Raw genomic sequence first — 22,864 nt, 5'->3', positions numbered from 1 at the left:
TGTAACCTGCGCTGGTCGGGGTGTGATGATTGAGTGTGCACCTTCTCCCCGGCTACGATGACACCGCGTGTGCAGCATGACGCCAAGTACGGCTGCTGTCTTTACCCACGCATACACCTGGACTGTCAAGCTGTTACCACCTCGTTTGTTCCATTTGCACATCATTCATGTGTTTCTTTTCTTTATCCCCCTGTCCTCTGTGTGTGTCTGTGTGTTCGTCCCCTTCAGTTTTTCTCTTGCAGGTTGTCGTTGTGTCAATACTTGTTGAGAGGCAGTGTGAGCTAGGAGGTGAATGCAGTCAAGGTTAGTCAACACTTCTTGGTGACGCTGCAGCGCTGACTAACGGTGTCTTTCTCCTCGCTCTGCCCTAACCCCGCTCTCCTTCCCCCAAAATGTGTTCTCCCTTGATCATGTTCTCCACCTGCCCTTGGTGCTCTCAGCCTTATTTCTCTGCTCCTCCTCATCCTCCTCCCCCCTCATTGTGCTTTGTCTTCTCCACTGTCCTCTTCCCCCCCCCCCCCCCCCCCCCCCGTCGCAGCCATCTCTCCCACTACTTTCTGTTCCCGTGGAGAGAACAGCTCAAGCCTGTCGGCTCTCATTTATCCCTCGGCTGATACCTCCTGCTCCCCCACTCCTGTGTTTGTGTCGGGATGTGTTGTTTCTTATGTTTTCGCGTCGCCTCTACGCACGCCCTCTCCTTCCTTTGCAACCAGTGCAATACTGTCTTTGGCCACGGGATGTCTTTACGCCGCCGAGCATCTTCATTTCTGTTCTCTGGTGCACTCGCAATTCCAATGAAGGCATGTGAACATGTGATTACTGTTATGCTGTGTAGGCTTTTTAATTCAAAGAAAGAAAGGAAATAAGAGTGAAAGCAGCGACTATCTGAATTTCCAGGACGGCGGCAGAGAATCCAGTCACGATATAAAGGGGGGGGGGGGGGGGTTGCAGTTCAAAGCCGACTAGCAGGTTACTTAATGAGTTTTAGTAATTGGCTTGCTGTGGCCTCTGCACATCCCTGCCCTCCTGCTGCTGATGTATGCAGGGCCAGGCAGAGTGCTCTGGCTTGCACTCCCTCCTCTGCTCAGTCTTTCCTTCCCTCACGCATCCATCCTTCCCTTCATCCATCCCTCTTCCACATGGAGCTCATGTTCTGTCTATTCCCTCCCGCTCCTTTCAGACAGAGACAGTTAGCATGCTGCATGTTAGCTTTCCACTCTGCTCAATGTCTGTCGCTCATTTCCCCAGTCTCTCCCACTTGTTTGTTATCTTTTACTCACAGACACACACACACACACACACACACATATGTGCATCCAAACAAGCAATTTGCAGAATTTCCAGCGCTACTTCTAACCAGAAATTCATTTTGTCCACAACAGAATCATGAGAAACACGTTTCCATGCTCAGTTGACTCACAAGTCCAAACAAGAAAAACAAAGAGTAGTGGGCTTGCCGTGTTACCAGGGTTGCCAGGTCTGTGTAACAAAACCAGCCCAAAAACCAGCCCAATATCAGAACTCAAAATATGCCCGTGCCAAACCACATACACTGCTTTTAAAGTGTGTGTATGTGGGCGTGTCCCATGTCCATGTGTGTACGTGCTGATCTGGAGTCAGTTTCTTTTAAGATATTCATGTAATTTGCATGCAAAATAGGTCTACCCGAACCAGCGGACACAAAATTCAACCCGCGGCAACACTTCAAAAGTAGCCCAATTCCGCGGGAAAACCGCGGACCTGGCAACACTGCGTGTTACCATAAATGACACCTAACATATCATTCTCAGTTTTCAGCACATTATCTCTTAACCAGAGACACCATGGGACAGCTATTCTTCTTGTTTCACTGCTGTTGCAATAATGTGCGTTATAGAGGAAAACACAGCATACAATCTCATCAATCACTTCTCAAATTGTGATGGTTGGGAGAAGAAAAAAACTATGACCTTCACGATTTAGTCAGAGTTGAGACAGGTGTCTTTTTGAGTGTGGATTGTTTATAGCTGTGTTTGTTTACAGCAAGCCTCTAGATGTAGTGTCTTCGGGGATCTGCACCAGTGAGGCTAACCTAATATATACTCTGGCTGATGAGCAAGCTTGCCACCTTCCTACTTATCCCCATTAATTTCCATTTTGTACCTTTAAAAAGCCATAAATAAAGCCTGCATGCATTAGTAGCCGTCTGTAGTTGCTCGACTGCTGCCAAGCTTTTTATCTACTCCCACAGTTGAGCGGTTGATTCTGAACGCTGGAGGGGTTGGGAGGCCAAAGCACAGCTAAGTGGCTCCTCTTGACCTCAGCACTGATCTCCCAACTGTCTGCTCCGACTGCACACAGACAGATTTGACCCATTCGCTCCCACAAAAACAGTCTCATCTCATAACATAACCCCAACGCCCTGTCTGTGTGCTGTCCTTTAGAAAAACACATCCTCTTCTCGCCGCACCCTGTGTTGACACGCTCACAGTACATTTGCCTTGGAGATTGCTTCTCTGCTGAAATTCATGCCGAATTTGAGAAGAAGAATGTGAGCAAATACGAAATGGAAACATTAGCTCGCCTGGCTTGAGAGTCTTTGACCTATAACACATGTGCGTATTCTAGTTGTCATTATGCATCTGTAAACTAGATGGCAGAATCATTAGCAAAACACTGAGAGCAGCCGAGTGTGACCAGAGGAGAGTAATTGATTTCAGAAGAAGCATTTGTGCTGGAGGGAGAGAAAAAACGATCCGGCTTTGTGGGCCATTGCGCCATTATGAGCATTTTAACACGCATGTCATGTATTATAGTGTAGGGAGTTATTTTTTGTTTGTTTCACCCATTATGGGCCTCTGCTCCCCCAATCCACCCCTCCTCCAGTGCAGCAGCAGCATAGAGCTGCACCTCCGCTCTCTGTCCAGATGGGGGCAGTGTCTGGAGGTGAGACGGCCGTGTGCTCTGGGTGAAATGGAGCAGTCACTGGCTCTTGGAGCAGATTAGCTTTGAGACGGTAACCGCACAGGAATCACACACCCCAACCGCCACTCTCTCCTTTTGCTTTCATGATCATGGACCCCATTTGCTCTGCTGGCTGCTGATGACTTTTAAACACCATTTTCTGCAGAAATAGAATTTTCCTAACTGCTTCCAGGGCCTCAGCTTCAAACACGTACTATTTGTTTATCTTGCCGAGGTTTTGTTCACAAAGGGATTTGCCTGAAATGTAAACTTCCTCTTTTCGCCACAGCCTGCACTCTGTCTCTCTGTGAGTCCCTCTCGGAAATAAAGTCTCATTCCTCCGAGTCTGTCCTCAGTGCAGCCGCGGCAGGCTGAACTGCTCTTTTATTCAGATGAATGAGGCCCTGTTTAGCCTGGAGAATCAGACGGACACAGACGGTCCATGTGAAAGCATGAAGAATGTCTGTGGAAAATCAGGGGCTTAGTGAAATGGCATCTAAGTTATTACACATGTGCACTTCTTTGTCTGTTTTCACTTTGTATGCGTGTGAGTTTATGGACATCGAGTTGTTTTTATCTGGTTCATATGCATTTCTCGCGTTGCCCTTTTCCCCCCCGGAGCTTCGGTCTTCATTACAGCAAGCTGTGATCTAACACTTCTATTAAAAGCAGTTGTTTGTTTTGCTCATATACGATATCAAAGCCTGCTAATGAGCACGCAGGTTTTGCTGTACTGTAAATGCTGTGATTCCTCTGACTAACTTTTGATCACTTTGTCTGCCAGGTGGCAGATACCTCCATCTGGAGTACGGTTTACTTGTGTTGCATAAAAAAACCACAAAAAAAACAAATGCAATAGTTTTACCAAATGGCTGCTGCTCGCAAGTTTCACTCTCTTGAGTAGCGTGTGTAGCTTGGCAAAGAGATTAGGCATATGTAGCCTACAAGTGTCTTGGTTTTCAGAGTCTTGCGCGGCTGCCAAATGTGACTGTGAATAGCTATGTAAACACGATAGCTATGTGAGGCTAGACCTGGCAATGATTGCCTGAAGTGAAATACCATTCCTTGGCTTCTTTCACATTTTTACTACTTTGCTAATGATCGCAAATAAAGGCTTGCTAGGTAGCCGGTTAATTACTTGCTGTCTATCTCGATTGTCTCCGGGGGACAGCTTGATTTTCAGTTAGACTTTTGTCACCATAATAGAGCTGTAGCTGTTTCCTCGACGAGAGAAACATGAACTCTCCTTCTAGTTCAACACATTTTACTCAGTTAAATGTTGTTCTTTTTAGCTGAATAACAATAGACCTTGAATCTACGTGTATCCACAAGCGTAGGTAACCATATTAAGTTGAGTCATTTCCTTGAGTTACTTTGTTGGGTGATTTAAGAGGATTGTTTTATTGCGTCCCCTTCTCTCAACCGCCTCTAGGCAAAGTCTGTGTTTTAATTAGTCCTGTAAGGCCCTATTTTCCCTCTGGATTCCCCCAACTTGTAAAGTGCTCTCTTAAGAATCCATGAAGGCTAAAATGGGCAATGAATGATTTGAAGTCGGCTTTCTTTCATTTTTCTTTGCCTGCCAGCACTGAAGGGGGAGGCCTATCAGCACTTGCCGTCAGTATGAGGAACAGTAACTTCAAGCAGCAGTCACACAGAGTCTTTGTTCTTTATGGATTTAGTACGTGTGGCGAAGAGAGAGTCGCTGCTTTAAAGCCCCATCTGGAAAATCACTGTTTGCATTTTTTGATATGAGAAGAAAAAGCTCCTGAAGATAATACCAACCCGAGAATGGTAAAATGGTCTCAAGGTTCAATCTAGCACATCCGTTTTTTTCCCTCCTCCTTGTATTATGTTTTGGCAGCAGGGAAGTTAGCTTGCTACACCGTAGAGATTTAGTCATGTGTTAAAGTCGAGCTTCTGAAGTACACCCCCACCAGCGCCACAGCCTATCCCTCCTTTTGGTTTACAAGTCTGCTTTCTTCTCTCAATCCCTTTTTCCTTCAACTTGTCTGCTCATCCCTAGTGAATGCATTAAATGAAGTTACTAGATATGAGTGCTTAAGAGGCCAGGGCCTCTGAGGCTTGCCAAGTCTCTCACAGGCTTGGCTCAGTCATCCATGTCACTTTTTTCTGTTGTTTCAGCTACTGGCTGACTTGCTTGTATTGCTGAGCACTTTCTCTCTTTCTCTCTTTCGCTCTTTCCCTCTGTGTTTGCTGCCTCCGAGTGACTTGTTTTTCCTCCAGTGTGGAGAGTTCAGGCTAAAGCAAACGGTGTGTGTCAAGCACGGCTTTTGTTAACTATTAATTTTTAATTGAGTGTAAGTGGCTACAGAATCCTATAAACCATAAATGGAGTGGTCAGACTCAGGGGGGGGGGGGGGGGGGGCAGCCTTTGTATTCAGTGGCTGTCTTGCAGTCTTTTTGTTGAGTAACACTTATACTAATTACGTTTGTTGTGGTCGAAGAAAACCGATTGATAGTTTTTACTAGTTTGACTTTATTCTGCCGTTGTCTTCCTCACACACCCTTCTGGTTTTATAAGCTCCTTCACAGAATTGTTCTCTTTTAATGATCTTCAGGGGGGAAAAGACTGTTGTAGAAAAGCGTCATTTTCTCATTCGAAGCAACGCACGGCTCTGTTAGATTTCATTTCTTCTGAATTCATAAAGAGGCACCAAGCAACCGCTTTTTGTTCTGCCGGGATCGAAGGCACTGTAGCTGGAGGAGGGGGTGCTCAGGGAAGAGGTATTGTGACGGGCCGTTTGAATGCTGAACAGAATTGAATAGACACAGTCAGCTTCCCAGATGCGTGCTTCGGCCTGTAGAATGTGGAGTGCTTTGCTTGTAACTGCACCGGTTGTGGTTAATGGTGCCCAACTTGACAGAGCCATGTGTTAAACAGAGGAGCTGTGAAATCCTGGAGGTGGAGTTCTCGTCTGCCTGATAATGGGATCTCATCTGCCAGGGAGGGGAGAGGAGGGGAGGGGAGAGGAGGGGAGAGGAGGGGAGCCGGCCCTACCACCCAATCCAGCTTTGCTCTGCGCCGCCTTCAGAGATGATTCACTGCTGTGTCGGCCCAACTTAAGCCCCGAAACCCGACTGAGAATGGTAGCTGCTTTCTTCTCGTGGGGCACATGTTAGAGTAACTCTTGGAGCCTGTTGTTTATCGTTGTGTTCCTTTTTCTTCTTTTTTTTCCTCTTCACGCTCTGATTGAGCATCAGATTTGGAGGGAGGAGTGCATTTCTTCCACCTTGTGCTGAATCCTCTGGATGTTTGTGTAACTGTGGAAAGGGTGCAGACTGTGTGTAAATATCATAAACATTGACCTTGTGAAATGTATACACACTGTGATAAGGGAGGAGCTGTGGCTGCTGGGGTGTTTGGATACTATGTGGAGGGGGAGCACGACTTGTCAGGACAGTTGCCTCAGGAGCTGGAAAGGGTTTTACCCCCCCCCCCCCATCCCTCTGCTATTGAAACGAAGACAACCAACATGGTTTGTAGCACAATGAAAGACCCCCTGCACACCACCCTCAACTCAATTGCTATTGATCCTTACTGCCTGTGTCTCCTGCTGCCCGTGTTTGGCTTTAGTGCTAAAAGAACCCAATGTTCAAACTATTTACTTAAGTTAATTAGATTTTGACAGTGATCCACTATCATGTGAAATTATGTCAAGCTACTTGCTCTGTGAAATGAAAATCTTCATATTCATTTACATCTAAATGGAGTCCATCTTTGTTGTTCACTCTCCTCTCAGTGTGAGGTCACTGGTAGCATCGAGATAAAGAGGGAACAAACCGTAATGTGTATTTTGTACCACAAAATGAGTACCGAGAGCGTAAATGACCAGGATCATATTAGATGTGATGTGCAGGCTCACCATTAAAATCAGTCCCCCAAATATTGCTAATGGGCTATTTACATTATCAGCCTCGCTTGTTTCTGCCTTTTTAATGGTTGGGGTGACTAATTAATTCATTATCCCAAATGCAAATGAGGTCCACAAGCCCGATGAGCATGCACTCGCTTCTCTCTTCTGTATTTTCCCCCGCAGATGTGTAATGTCTCCCGATATAAATCCGCCACCTGTATTTAAGAACATCATATATCTGTGGATTCATTATTAAAACGTGCCTTTGCCGTGTTTCCTTCCCAGAGAAAAGCATGCTGTGTGCTATTAAGCCATTATTAACAAGGCACTACTACTAGCTTTCAGGGCTTTTCATTGTCTCCTTTAGTGGTTAAGTCACATTCCCATAAGCGTTACCATTGATCGGTTGATGTGCTAGTAGGTCTGGCCACTTTGGCTGCATCTCGCTTCCTGATGCAGTTGTAAGCAAACACACACACGCACACACACACACGGTGCGAGCAGCGTTTCCCTACGGGGCTGCCATCAATCAACAGCCCCATTGGCGTCTCTCCCCCCCCATCACCACCACCACCCTTTTGTCCCTGACGATTGTTTGAATCCAGTCCATGTTTTTGTTTCGCTCGGATTTTTCTTTCTCTTTTTTGAGTGTGGCCGAGGTAATTCTCCTTCACTAGTGTCTGGATAAAGAAAGACTAGGTCAGCCATGTGGATGCGTCTGTTGAACAGCTGAAGAGGAGGAGGGAGGAGGAGGAGAAGAAGAAAAAGGAGGAGGAGGAGGGGGGGATACAGAGACGGAGGGAGCGATAGGGAGAGCGTGGAGAGTGTGTGCAGAGGAAAGAGAGAGAAGGAGGGAGGGGGGAGAGAGAGAGAGCGCGTGAATGTGTGTGTATGTGTGTGAAAAAGGAAGCGGAGCCTGTAAACGGCGAACTCGCTGCTTTCTGCCCCTCGAAACAACTCGCGGCGCCGTGCTACTTTTCGCGTGGACGCTATCGCCGACAGCAACAACAACAACACGGCCGGAGGGACTACGGGACTTGTTTCCGAGGGGGGACGAGGACACGAGGACACGAGGACACGTCGCGCGGCGGTTTCGGCGAACAGTGAAGCAGTAAAGTGAAACCGTCTTTTGTTGAAGCAAGTGCTCGCCCGAGCCCCTCCGCGCGGCCAGCGGGCTTTAAGGAGCGCGCGCGAGGGAGAACCGAGGGGGTGCAACGTGTCCGCGCTCGTCCCGGGGTCATGGATTTGTTCCGGCGTGCTTAAGTTCTGTGGGTCGACTCGGGCTCGGAACGCGTTTTGAACTTGTTTGCAGCAGTCTGTGGGACTCCCGAGAATCACCAGACTGGCGGGTGAGTAATTGCATGAAGAGAAAAGAGAGAAAAAGGAAGAGAGAGAAGAAAAAAACGATTACAAGACGGCTGTGGTTGGTCGGGGGGGGGGGGGCAATGTGTGTCTGTAAAAGAAACAGAGTTTGGGACAGAGTGATGAATAAAGCGAGCGGCAATTAGACATTGAGCCAAAAGTGTCCTGATGTTGTGTCCGCCCGGAGGAGGAAGCGCGTGTGACCTCGAGTCAAATGTTCCCGAGTGCTGAAAGTTGGCTGCATTGTTGTAAAACTTGGCTCTCCCTGGACTGAGGAGCAGACCCCGAGGCCGGCCTGTACCAGGACTTCAGCAGCCAAGGGGTTTTAAAGTTGGAATAATAAAGTAAACACACTGAGAGCTCACATTGCTGCCCAGGAAACACGCATCCAAGATGTAAAGAACCAACTCAGGAGTGTATCGAAGAAAGAAAGAAGCAGTTGGATGGGGGACTTTTGTGTCAGCCAGTGGCACACACATTTTAACAAATGGGATTTCCCCACGTTTCACATTCAGAGTATTGGCTGTTGGATTTACAGCTTTGCCTGTGTAATACATTGTTATGGACTGTAATAAGGGAAATAAGTTTGAGTGTTTAAAAAAAAAAAGTGAATGGGCTGTGTGCAGGAGACCGGCTGAACCAGCAAACTGTTGAAGTACCCTCAAATTAACTTGACCCCCCCCGCCCCCCCCCCACACACACACACCCTTCAGAGCACCCCAGAGGCTATGAACTCTGGCCCAAGCACATGCAGCTCTCACTGGGGGGGGTCTGTGTCTGTGTCTGTTGTTGAAAAGAGCAAGGGTGGCTGGTGTGTTTAGGAAGGGACTGCTTTGGATTTGAAAGCAGACTACAGTTATTTGTCTGAAAGGCAGATTATCTAATGTTTTCTCGCTCTAGTAGAAGGGGGAGGAGGGCTTGTTTACATAAATCAGTGTCAATTTGGCCAGAGTAAGTCTTCATGTGACTCCAGTCAGAAGCCGAATCCACTGCTTGTGTGACCACATGAGCTCAAAGAAAGCTTCAGCCCTGAAACCAGATACACATAGAGGAAGGGGGAAGCAGTGATTGCCTTCAATCTATGCCACATAAAACAATCCCTTCCTGAAATCCTCCCCCTGCTGCTGCATTTTTCACTGAGCTGTTACATGGACTCAGATGTTGCCTTGCTAATTGTGAGGAGCTAATCTCCACCATGCCCAGCTTCCTGTGGCATCTTTTTGCCCCCCCCCCCCATGTTTGCTGTGAAGTGACCTCTAGCGCAATGATTCAGATGTGATTTCTCCACTTGAGTGAGACGACACTGTACGGGCTAACGTGGGACACAAGCACCGCAGATAGGGACTGATTATTGGAGCAAAAATGACATTTGAACACACAAAATGGTTTGAACGTTTGAGGCTCATTTGGTTTCAGATGTCACGCAGATGTGAAATTTAGATATTTTATAAGTCATGAGGGGTAGCAATGGTGAGAAAGTTAACAGTGGTTGTGTCTGTCAGTGATCCTATAACTCACAAAGCTGGACACCAGGCTGGTGCTCTAACCTTGTGTGATCTTTGATTTCAACACCAATAACACATTTTACGGAAAACACGCTTTGCTTCCCTTTTTTATTGATGACTTTCAGGAGCCGTCACTTGCCACATGAGTTGATTTGCATCACAAGAATTATCTTAGAATATGGCAACGTGAAAACCCAGTTTGACCAGTCCATCGAGGTGAAAGACCGCCTGGGGCTGACTGGTTGAGCTTTTGGACCATAGATACTGTCTACTGTTTGGTTTTCATCGAATCGAGCGATCTCTAAAATGGTAACTGTCAGTGTGACAAGTATTTTGATTATATGAGTAACTTGCACTATATTGTGGAGAAACTTGCTTATCTTTCTGAACACATTTAGAAAAGACATCTTCATCACTTCCCCTGAGGTCAGGATATCCATTTAGTTTCACTACTTGTGGAGTGTATGAAAGAGGAAGTGGTCAGACCTCTGAATGGAGTTGTACACAAGAGACCTAGTTGTTCTGCACTGTGGGATTTGTTTGGGATGAGAGCACCGAGGGTTTCATGGTGAGACTGCCATCAGATGAGAAAGTAGTAATCCTAATTATGCATACAACCACACCGCTGTCGGTATCGGTCTGCATCATCTCTATTTGCACTACTTCGTCCCCCTTTTTGTGGGAAATTAATTCTGATGTGCAATTTTATCTGAGTCTGAGTCCGCAGTCTGCGTTGTTGATTCACGTGGACCAAGGGAATCATAGTAGCGGTGTGAGTCACCCCCCCTTTCATAAACACTCGTCTCAGCGCTGACACGGTACAGAGAGCGAGTAAACATTCAGCTCGCATACAGGCGCGTGTACCAGTGTCACCTCTGAGGAATCTGGGGGGCGATATCCGGATCAAAGAGGCTGCTTCCGCCCATACAGAGAGAGATCCTTCAGTGAGGCTGGAACGGCTGTCGAGCCGCTCAGAGGCGACTGACTGTTTGACAGCATTGGAAAAACGTTATTTAATCTGCTCGCATGATGGCCCTCACTGGGGATGCACCACGCTGCGTCTCTTCCCTCTTTTCCCCTCCCTGTATCAGGATGACGGTTCCTTGCTGGCAGCAAAACACACTCGGAGGTTGTCCGTTTGTTTTGTTTTTTAACAGCGTGATGTAATGCATACAGAATCATAAAACAATGTAATGGATGCAGGGTTGGCGAGCCTCTAATTGTCTTTCTAATGAGTAAGTATGCTGGGGTCTTGATATCTTTTCCATTGAGGTAATGGTCTGAATGACTCCACTGTATCCATCGTAATTACAAAGAAATGACCCAATTGTTATTATAATATGCTCCATAAATGAAAACAGATGTGATGTTTGACCCCTTATACACCAAATGTAAGATGCTGATTCAATAAATGAAGGTAAATTACAACTCTGCCTTTTTGGTTGTGTGAATTTGACTCAACTGCATATACCTCAAATAAAAGGTTTGACTCAACAGCCACCTTGTGTTAAGCCAGGCGTAACATCGATGAGGAGTCATGGCTTCCTGACCATTGTTATTATCATTTCCATCCCCCGACACCAAAGCAGACTCATGGTTTTGAGGAGCGATTATAAATCTCTCCTCTACTGTCTTTGCAGAGAGTGGTTGACCAGTGACATATTTAGATAATATTAGCCACTGATTGACACGCATGGGAAAGTGGTAGAACTGCAAAGTAGGTAGTACCCTCTGGTGGGTGACTACTGAAATGGGGAGTGATGATTTGGAGAGGTACTTTTAACGTTCCTCGAAAAAAAATCCATTTATTTTGTTGCACAGAGGAACGGCCGATATCTCTAATTAACATAAACCTTGGGAACCAACGACGAGTGAGAAATTGGTGTAATTGAAAATAGGCCCACGTCTCAACTCCCCCCACTCTGTCTGTACATCCTTAAAGCAGCTGAGCCTATCGGAGGGCACTTTCACACATGTTAAGTGGGGGGACATCTGGCCTCGTTAATTCAGTGCATGGTAAAGTGGAATGGCGGTCCCCGCACTGCCGCCAGTCTGTGTGTCCTCGCTGCATCCTCGTCCTCCCTGTCGACTCTGACACCCGCTCTGACACTTCGACCACAACACCCTCCCCGTCCCACGGTGATGTTTAAACACGCATGCCGACGTCCGGGGGAGATGAAGCAACGGCACATTTTGGTGTGCCAGAAAATACAGTTGTGTTTCTCCTGTACGGCTGCAGTGTGTGGTGTTATGGATCAATCCTGATCTTCATTTACTTCGTGCAACAAAGAAACATGACGCTCTATGCGATTCTAACAATCACCTCCACAGGAACAGATTATCCCCCACCCCCGCTATATAAATATATAAGTAGCCTGTGTCCATTACATTTATGTGTGATGATGAGTGGGCTGCCAGACACTGTATCGCGGTATCCGCCATATATCTCTGCACGCTCGGCCACGGTCGCATGCAATCGAGTGACCGCAGCAGGGAAGCATTCATGCTGCATATTCATATACTATTTTAGCAAGTAAACATTTAATGTGTCTCAATGTATCACAGCTTTATTTATGCATAGAATCTGCTGTTAAGTCTGAATTATACATTAGCCAATGAATAATGCATCAATGCCATTCCTTAATGATTACTTGCCAGGCAGCGAATGGTAATATTTGTTGATACATTTACCCATTGATCTTGCTTGTGTTTAACCAGGCTTGCACAGATGATGTTTGCTCCATTTTGTGTTCAGGGAGGTTTTTTTTGTGAAGGATGTAATCAAAAGGAAGTTAATTGTCAGTTAAAAAAATACGTAAGATGTCTTTAAAAAATGACAAATGAGCCCCAAGGAATTCAAGTCAAATGGGGACAATTTGAATTATCTGAGCACAAACTACTGAGTACTACAGTACTACAGGACAGTACTACAGTACTACAGGACAGTACTACAGTACTACAGTACTACAGGACAGTACTACAGTACTACAGTACTACAGGACAGTACTACAGTACTTCTCAATTTGCCCATTCTCAGTAGGGTTGTGTGTTTACATACCGCTTTCTTCATGGCTTCTTTTAGGATGAGTTATTTATCCTTAGACCTCGACAGATCAATGTCCAATTACAGTTCTGTCTTTGTTGGCTTGTGGCCATCGCGCTGCAGAGTATATTTGTTTGAAGTACACAGTCTAGACGACGTCTGGTGAGTTGGTAATTTGGCCCATATTCGGTAAAGGTTGTCTTTTGATACCTCGTCTTTATTGGCACTGGTCTGAACAGCCGCACCGAGTCAGATTATTGGCACATTATCCGTATAACGCTGTGAGTCGAGCTTTGCCTAAGCCTTGAAGCACAGCCCGTTATTGTGCAGATATATTGCTTGTCCACACAATGAGAAAATATTGACTTGTTGTCACTCACTCATTTGATTAGTTGTGCGGGTGATTCTGCTTTTCATTTGTCACCGTGGCAACGCAAATGGGAAAACAGCAACAGCCTCTTTCTATCCAGTCAAGAAGCACCGGAGCATTGCAGACATCACATCTGGAAAACCTCTCTCTCCAAGCAGGAATGAATGTCTTCATCACTCACGTTGTATCATTGGCACTTGTCAGCTCAGCTAGTATCCACAAAAAAGCCAACATTTGACAGCTTTCTCACTGTAGCTGCGTGGGAGGGATGTACTCCAACAATTCCACTTTGATTTTACAGCTTAGTTGAGTGAGATTTATCCGTATTTACAGTGAGTTACTCCATTTTCTTTTGTCTGTAAGACGAGCAGCTTAAAGCAGTCTGCTGCTCCGTGTGGGCCCGGTCACAGAGAGAGCACCTTTCATTTAACCCAACAGGATTCATCAGTGGCCTTGTTCTTCTAAAAAATAATGAGGTGGACTGTAAGGGCTGCCCCGGGCTTCATGTCGGGAGATGATCTCTCTGAACCGGCAAATCATCCCTGTTTTTTATGCTAAAAAGACAGGCTAATGACTATTCTTGATGTGTGTCAGCGCTTTTAGTTAACTAGCTTTAATTCACAGAATCATCCAATGGGCTTGATTGTCAAGTTGAGCAGAGGCAGTCAGTGAGAGGCTTGTGCTCGGGGGGGGGGGGGGGGGTATACTTGTTTTTGCTGGCGGTGATTCTCTCTGGAAGGGATGACTGCACAATCCAGATATGTAAACCAGAGGAAGCTTAAAGGCAATATGCGGATGCCTTGTTCGATCAACCTTGCTTTTGAGTTGAAATTCACGAGCTCTGCCCAGACACTCCTCCAATTCAATTTGGCAGCGACGGTTGCGTTCCCAACCTGCGTCTGCTCAATTTCGCAACTCAAACATGTAAAATCGTGTGTGAAACATCTCGGGGAAATCATGAACTGTGACAGCGCACCGTAAAACAAAGAGAGGGAGAGCTGCAGACAACAGATGCTCAAAGGGCTTGATTCTGCTTATTGGAGCATGGCACTTATGTAGCGCAGAAGAGAATCCCGTCGCGTTCATGGGAGACAATGATGCTGTGACTTGCCAATGCCCTGTCAGTCATTTGTTCTCCAGAGGCATTCGCAATATTCATTGAATGTTTGTTTTGCGTTCACCCAAACCTCACATTTCTTTGTTTGCCGAGCCTGGCGTCGTGTTTTTCCTCCTTCTTCAGAATCAGGTTGCTCGCTTGTTTGTCAGGCGGAGGCGGAGTACACTTCCACCTCTTATGTTTCATAAAGAACAATGCAGCACAGCCGTGTGCCGGTAAAAGAGGAAGTTTGCCACGGTAAAGAAAGCTGACTCTTCTGGCCAGATCGGGATCAACTGAAAACCCACCAGGAAGCAGTTTGCAAACACACGTCTTTCGGGGTGAGTGTTTGAGTCAGCGCCGGGGCAAGACTGGACATCTGTCTCCTCGTGATCCATAACGCCCACAATCCTCCCACAGACTGTCGGCTTTGGCACTCGAGCAGTACACCGGTTGCTGTCGTCCACCCAGCCACCCACAACAGTGGCTTATCTCCACTAGCATAACAAACACCCTCCGAACAAAGAGAAGAGAAAGCAATAAGACACACGGCAACAGAGGGCCTTCTGTGCCATCATAACTCCACTTCAAAATGGAGGCCTTTGTTCTGAGGTGGCTGGAGAGGACATCATAGCAAGGTGGCAGCACATCTTTTCATCCGCAAACACACTCGCTCCCACTCACTCAGCCTGCCGTCAGTGAAGGAGATCCTCGGCCGGATTGGGCTTCAGAGAAAGGTATTCCTCCGAGACGGCTGTGGAGGGATGGAGTCCTGCCACGCGCTGATTAAAGGGACACTTGTAGATAATACTTTTCGAAAAAAAGGGGTCTTTATTGCGCTGGAGTTGGGTGATGGTCAGACAAAAGCACCATATTTAGATTTATTTAATGGTTATCACCTTGCTATGATCAGCAACTCTGCTAAGATCAATATTTAATGACCGGGTGGCTGAAATAGAGCTGCTGTTACTGACTGCTGGTGAGAAATGGAGCTTCTATTTAGAGCCCATACGGTTCCATAAAGTTGTGGCATTGCTAGACAGCCCAAGGTTATTAGTGTGGTGTGAGAGGAGTGTGTGTTTGTGGTGTGTCTCTGGGTCGCTGAAGAGTTCTCTTCTCTTACTGCAGCGATACGACGGAGAGAATCGCACTCGGTTTGTTATTGGGCATTCGCTCGTGAACCCTTGATGGATTACGGCTGCGTGTGTGTGTTAGAAACGGCACTAATGCACGACACCGATACTATTGAGGCGCACTTCACTTGAACTATTTCGACAAGCAAAACAGCTGTATGCTTTGCCCTTCACTACCTCACTCTTGCTCTGTTTCACTTCACATGCTCCCTGCCCCTGGGTTCTTGTTTGATGTCATTCACGGCATGTAAAATTGATTGCGGAGGCTCGCATAAATGCTCGCTGCAATGAAGTTATCCCGGTGTAAAGAAAGATTTCACGACATTTATTCTCCAAAAACCTTCACCTCTCACACTCGAGTGAATAAAACCTATCCACTGATGCCAGCCTAGCTTTTAGATTTCTGGCTCGGATTTTGAAGCGAAGCCTGTATTAGGATTTGAATGTCAGCACACAACTCATTTAAACACCGATCGAGGCTCCGCTTGATTCATCCTGTTTACTCATTACATGATAGCTATGGCGAAAGCAATTACTCTCAGCATTCAAGTACCTTCCTTTTGGTCACACTGCGACTCTTACTCATTTCACCGGCGCTCCCGAGGCCCTGTGGCTTCCAATCAGTCCAGTGAGTGGCGTGCACTAACATCTTGGCTCTTTGTGTCGGAAATAGGTGGGTAAACACAGCAGAGTCCTTGAAGCACTTCCCATCCCTGCTATTGGATTACCAGATGCCTTTCCGGGTCTCATCTGCACAGATGAGTGCCAAGATCAATGGAGCTCTTAGTGCAGAGCTAATTCGATCAGGACCGGCTTTGCCACTTGCTGATCAGAGATTTTCTTTTTTTGTAACGTGAAACAAAAAACTTAATCAAGTCAAGCACATGTCCAATAGCCCCGTATTTTCAGCTGCCAATTATAAGACATTTCATATTCATTATTGAATTGTTGAGTTGGCCTGTTGAGAAGAGGTGTGGAGATGGAAGTCGTGAACTGCGGCGTAAAGTGATCCGTCCAGTTTTGCTGAGTGTAGCAGGAATGCTGCTTTTCTCCAGCAGAGCAACTGGCATCATAAATAAGCGACGAGTGTGTTTTGAGAGGGATGAGGTGTCTCCCGCTTTGACGGGGAGCAGAGAGAAAAGGGTTGAAGGGCATATTGACCCTCTTGTTCGGGAAAGCAAAAAGCAGACTCTTCGGTGCCCCTTGTTCCCCATTAATTATTGTTTGATGCTCATAAAGGAGGGGGGGATGGGGCATGTTATGAAACATAATTATTCATTGCAGCATTTCCCCTCGATGAGCCTTGTTCCCCCTCCCCTTGTGCTTAGAAGCTGCCAGGGCTGTCAGTCGAGTAAAGCAGGCAAAGATGTCCCCTCAGCCTTTTAAGGGGGGGCGGGGGGAGCAGGGTGAAGGGCGCCATTTGCCCGAGTGATATATGAGGAGAGACAGCAATATATGTAAGGAGCTGCTGAAAGAAAGATAGAAGGTCAAGGCACATTACACTCCAGCCATTTATTGGCTGAGCACATCGTCTGACCTGCACTGCAAACCCAGTTGCTCAGCAGCAGCAGCGTTTTGTGTTGTTTATAGACGTACGTGTGTGCTTGTAAATATGCGTGTCAATGCCCTACACATTTTAGATTGACACGTGTGTGTACACTCAGATGAATGCCGCACTGTGGTGACTCGGCTCTCGTTGGCTTTTTATAAGCGTGCCGATGCCGCGAGAAGCTATTTTAACAAGGCCGCCGCTCCTCAAAGGTGTCTCCTCCGAGATTTCCATTGAGCGTCTGCGACGGCACAGCCACTGATCTCGTATGCATGAGCATGAGCACAGCATATGGTGAACTCATGCATATGAGATCACAACGCAAGCATTTGGATTAGTTAACAATTGTGTCCCGTGATGTTGTGGTAATTGAGTGCAGTATAAAGAGTTATTCCACTAGTAAATATAAAATGTATTCTGCTGTTTTTAATTGTGTTTATATAAAGAAAGCAAATGATGTCGTTGTTGTTCTTTGTATTTTGAGTGTTATTGGCACAGGCAGACCTAAGTTGTATTTTCATTGTCATTCATCACAATGGGCCAGCGGTGAGAGGAGCAGTCGGGGAGACGGCCGTGGTCGAAGCCGAACATTAACATTCCAAGAATATCTGAGGCTTATTCACAGCAACTCGGCCGCACAGCCAGCTGCCTTCACCGTCGGGACAGAAAAATGTTGCGCTATGTTGTGTTGGCTGCTATTTTCTTAGAAGATTTAATGGCGGGTGACAGAGGACAGTGTAGAGTTGGGGGGGTAAATGACATCCACCAAAGGTCCCACGGCCAGAACTGAAACCGGGACGTTGCCGTCACCACTTGGCGACCGAGGCGCTCCAGTGCCGGGCGGTGTTTTTCTAAAGCGTCACCGTGCCGCACAGTGAAGGATGCGACGAGCAATCCAATATATCGCAGTTGCTAGGTGTTTGGAAAGATGAAAAACATGCAGCTTGTGTTTGCTTGAGGCAGAGCACACTATCAGTCAGGGAACACGTCTCCATTTCACACATGAACAGGCAGAGTTAATCTGTGGATCACGACAGTGCACTGCAAAATATCCAGCTTCTATTCTCACGTTTTCCAAAAAGCCCATTGTTCTCGGCTCCCGCTGCGAATGCTTTCGGAAAGAAAGCGACCTTTTTTGCAGCGGTGTATTTTTAGGTGAGAGACTAAGTATTGGCTCGTGGTCCAGGTCGTAAACCAAGACGGCCTGACTCCTGCCGACACTTTTAAATTAATGGTGTGTATTTGTAACCTGTGTGTGTGTGTGGCCCGTGTGTGTTTGTGGCAGGGTGCATTAAATGCCACTGCTGTAAGAGGCCCGGTCCCAGCTGCTGCATGTTTTATGAGCTGTCCTCAGAGGGGAGCTCTGCGCTCAGATCCTGCTTGTTCCAGCAGTGTTTTCATCACTCCTGGCCACTTCCCCCAAGCTGTTTTTTCTTCTTCTCCCTTTGATGAGGGAGAGGAAACGCATCCAGAATAAGGCAATATTTACAACACATGGAGGCCCTACAGAGTCATGATTCATAGTGTGCGTCCCATGCGCACTGCAGAGGGCTCCACGACTGAGATGGTGGATGACCAGGCTGGACGCCACACTGAATATTCCACTCCCCGATAGTCACTCACCTCCCCCGCTGGCTGCTTTCTGACGCCGCCCCTTTTCCTTGAACAAACACGTTTCCAACTGGAGAACGTTCGCCGGCGCCGTCTCGTGAGTCCTCGCCGCGGTTTGAGACGGCTGACATTAGCACGGAGGGTAACCAACAAAAGGGGATGTAATGCGTAAAATCCTTTGTTGTGTTTATTTTGCACGGGCCGTCAATCGTGATGGTTGGTTGGGTGGCAGTTGGTAGTTAGAGGAGAGGCGTTTGCATATGAAATAATAGCCCTTCCTAATTAGAGGTAATACCATCCTGTGGTATCTGGAGGTGGAGGTGTTTTTTGGCTCGGATCATTATAACACGTTGAATGGAGGGATTGTCCCCCCCCTCCCCTCTCCCCCGACCATCTGCTCGAGAATGGAGCAGCGCTTTCCGACACATAGCTCAATAATTTAGGCGGAAAAAATGGTTTTGTGTACTGACCTAATGGCTTTGTTTTCGGGAGCTGTTCTCGAAGACATCCTTCAGTGCCCCCGCCGGTCTGAAACCTCCGAGCTGTCTTATCTGCCACTCTAATCTATTTATGTTATGTCTTCCTCTGTGTTGGCCCATCACTCTGCGTGGCATAGTGATTAGAGGAGCTGGAGGATGTAGAGCAACCATATGAATACATTTCCTCCTCACCCACGCTCACATGCACTACCAGTTGGAGTCAAACTGACGGATACAATCGTTAAACCGATAGGCAGATCTTGTAGGAAGAGGAGGGGGATGTTTGATTGCAGGATATCAGTGCAAGTGGCGCATGATTGAGTGCTCAAATATTAAAATCTCAAGAGCCCTTTCATTCCAACAGATGACAAAAGCACTTTTTTTCTTCTTCCATACACACATCTGACATGAACATGTCATGTAACTCACTTCCTCCTCTCCCTGCTTACAGCTCTGCTCCATTTTATCGAGACGCGTGTTTGAAGATACATATATGAAACCAATATTTTTAAGTGCAAGTCAGGCTTGGATGTGTCCCCAGTGCATATTTATACCTCTCCTGACCTCAGGTTTACCTTTCGGTACATTTTTATTACAACTGCATAATTCACCAAAAAATTGAATCGCCAGAGCCTCTCGAGAGGTGAAAGACACAAAGAATCCTTTCAAATCAGGCACTCTATTCACACAGGGAAAAAAGCAGCTCACAAATCTACAGGGAAACTCAATTAAGAGACACATTCATGATCGCGCTTCCTGCCGCCACATAGCTCACATTCTCCTGCTCCTCTTATCAATGACACATTGGGAGAGGTCCATTACTGGCCTGCTCACAATTATATTTCTCAAGAGTGCCTCATGCAGCGGAAAGGGGAAAGGTGACAATGGACAACCCTGGCATTTCCCTCTGGAGCCGTGTCTAAACAAGATGCCCATAGGCAGTCGGAGCCGCTGAAATGGCCTTCAGCTCGGCTCCCGCCCGACAAACGTGGCAGGCTGAGAGGGACTGTGTCTGGAAGTAACTGGTATTAGGCTGTGAAATGAAGTCGTGCTCACAGACCCTGTAGATAATGGACATCTTGGGTTGTGGAGCTACCCCCTCAGGGCCATTTGGAGCTCTTGCAGAGAGCACACCGACAGGGACTAGAGGAGGCTTTTGCCGAGATGGAGTAGAGGCTTAGCCCGTGTGGAGCGCACAGTCTGATCCGCGTGTCTGTGGTTGAAAGTACCTCCGGCCGGTTGGACAGGGAATGTGTTTGTCTTAGTGGGCATCGGTTTATACAGCAGAAAGATGGTAAACCTCTGCTACTGTCACCCTTGGAAGAGTTTGTAAAATCCTCTTCATGTTTTTAGGCGGGGATAGTTTAATGCTGCACAGTGTCATTTTGCATGAGAAGCGGTTTTTGTGCCGCGGCGCTTTGCCTTTTTACTATCGGAGTCTCGCGGCAGGCTTAAATGTTGGAAAGCCCCAAGCTATCTTTTCTCGAGCACGGCTTTTACCGACTAAACTAACCCCGGATGCCGACGAAAAAAAGAGCCTTTGTGAGCACAGCTTGAGCAGAGGGAGAGAAAAAAAGATGTGGTTACTCATCAGTGAATTGAAAAACAAGTGGAGCAGACAAGTGTCTTTGCCCTGCCGATGTGAGCTAAAACAGAGAGGGCCTCCGAGAATAAAGCAAGCCATGATTGCACCAGGTAAGACAAAGCAGGCCGCGTGCAGAGAGCACAGAGAATCCCCGATGAAGTGGCCTACCCCGTGCCTCCAGCTGAGCCTTTCATTGTGCTGTTGTTTCTACGGGGCTTGGATGGCAGCTTAGATTAGATCGCACTGAGTAATGGATTGGAGCTGACGAAAACCTGCTGCAGCTCAACATCAGCACAGCTCGGATCCGTCCACTGCTGAGGATCTGGCTGGTTTATTCGGATCAATTTGAGTTGCCCTCATTGTTAATAGCCCTGTGTATATTCATGCTAACATTGTTCTCCTCTAATCTGTATTCATGCGAGTGTTTCATTCAATCCCTCCGCAAAGCCAGCCCTAAACCCTCGCCAATCACATTTCGCTACTTCATAATTCTCCAATTGAATATGCCATGAATTACTTTTTCCGTCCCTCTCCCAAAACTGAGCGGCTATAGTGTCTTTCGAATCAATTCAGCATTTTAATGTAGAAAAGTCTAGGTTTTCTACAAAATGCTGGATGAATAAAAACGTCCAGCTTTTGCTCATTTAAATAACAACATATTCATTTACAAAAATGTGGAGGGATAACAAATTTTAAAAAACCTATAGCTGTATAGGTACTCAAGCGCAGCGTGTTAATGTGGATGTTTATCCATAGACGGGTTTTAATTTACAACGACAGAGATGAGCATGGATTTGGGTACATGTGAGAGCGATTGGACTGAATAAAACATGGATTTCTTTAGAATGCTGCTCAGGAGACGAAGACAGGGAGCGGGGGTAAACAGGCTGTGTTTAGGAACAGAAACCTGCTGTGTGGCCATTGTGGGGGATGAGGTGTTAATCGAGCCACAAACTGTGGTTTCTCAGGCCAGAGGTCTCATTTATACAGCTCCGGAAAAGAGAAATGTATTTGAGCGGGGCCCCGCTGGCTCCGAGTCCTTGACTCCGCTGCAGTAATGTAAATGGTGGATTAGGTGACTTTGGCTGGGACGCCCCTCAACCCCTCTCCAGCCACTGCCCCCTCCTTCTCTTTCCCATTAAGACAGCTGGTATCTTTCAAAGGGTCCTGGCCCAGTGATTGATGTGTAATAGCTCCAAGCCTCACCTGCCCCCTCACAGCGTTATTCATTGGCCAGGCAGCCGGCGCTGCTTTCTACTGAGCACTTTGTTTCCCGGGTTGTGTGTACAGAGCCTTCTCTCTCTCTCTCTCTCTCTCTCTCTCTTCCGTGTCTGCCATCAATACATTATGACATTTCATTGCCACAGTGTTCCTGCTTCACACTGAATCACTCCTTTTTTACTCACTGAATTTGTTCAACTTCAAATCGCTCGTGTATTTTGCGTCACACTGCAGCGACCGACGTGCAACAAATTAACCACAGACATTAATTGACGAGTAAAAGCCTGAGCACAATTATGAGCGAGCGCATGTCTTGTGTGGGGAATTTTATAAACAAATACAATTATTATAACGTCAGCGAGGTAATTGGAGATACAGAATTTGGAACGAGGCAGTTGTGTATAAAGTGTTTCCAGATGCAAACTAATAGCACCTAGATTGTTAAGATACTTATCGAGGCTCATAGCAGCCCACGACATCAAAGGAGAATGGGCCGGCCCTCCATTTGCAACAGTTCAGGGGCCTCGCTGCTCTCAGTGGAAGAGGCTTATGTTCCTGATTAGAGGAGAGAAGTGCTGCTTAGCTCACACACAGATTCTGGCAGCTCCCAGGATTTAGAGCTGTGCAATCAAATGGTACCTTCATCAATGTTTTCATGTTCCTCACACCTCTGAGACATGCTGCTGGATATGGACACAGGAGGGGGCACAGTCTGTATTTTGGCACACCGACGGAGGTGTGTATCCACGTTGTGTGTGTGTGTGTGTGTGTGTGTGTCTCCGCGCGCGCACATGCGGGTTGCAACTTTCCCGAGCCCTTGCGTCCTGCGCATGCACGAATGTGTTCCTGCATATGTGTCATGCCGGCGGCCCAGTGGTCGCCGTGGTAACTCATCATTAGGTGATTAATGGGGCTGTGAGGAGGCTGCGGTTTAATCAGGCCCGGTGTTTGTGTTGAAGCCGACGACAAGAGCAGCTGCCCTGTCAGTTGGTGTCTGCTCATGAGGTGACAGCACCCGCTGCTGAGGAGCGCCGTTGTCAAACAGGCGTCACTGTGTGTGTGTGTGTGTCTAACAAAATCCTTTCCACCTTC

The 22,864-nt window shown here is 47.0% G+C and overlaps 1 protein-coding gene across 3 annotated transcripts in view; it reads left to right on the top strand.

Annotated features, from left to right (window-relative positions):
• Positions 1-228: 228 nt before the first annotated feature.
• The window catches only part of rerea (arginine-glutamic acid dipeptide (RE) repeats a), a 94,580-nt gene continuing 71,944 nt past the window's right edge, over positions 229-22,864 (top strand). The window contains exon 1 of one of the 3 annotated variants that reach the window (XM_056424264.1): positions 229-303. The gene's annotated coding sequence lies outside the window, so the exon portion shown is untranslated. Of the gene's footprint in view, positions 304-7,718; positions 8,168-22,864 lie in introns of those variants that run through there. The other 2 variants (XM_056424263.1, XM_056424265.1) reach the window with 2 other exon arrangements.

Source organism: Pseudoliparis swirei, chromosome 9 (assembly GCF_029220125.1).
Source record: "Pseudoliparis swirei isolate HS2019 ecotype Mariana Trench chromosome 9, NWPU_hadal_v1, whole genome shotgun sequence".
Taxonomy (NCBI): Eukaryota; Metazoa; Chordata; class Actinopteri; order Perciformes; family Liparidae; genus Pseudoliparis; species Pseudoliparis swirei.
Note: the sequence above shows the minus strand (reverse complement) of the source record. Positions and strands in the feature narration are given on the sequence as shown.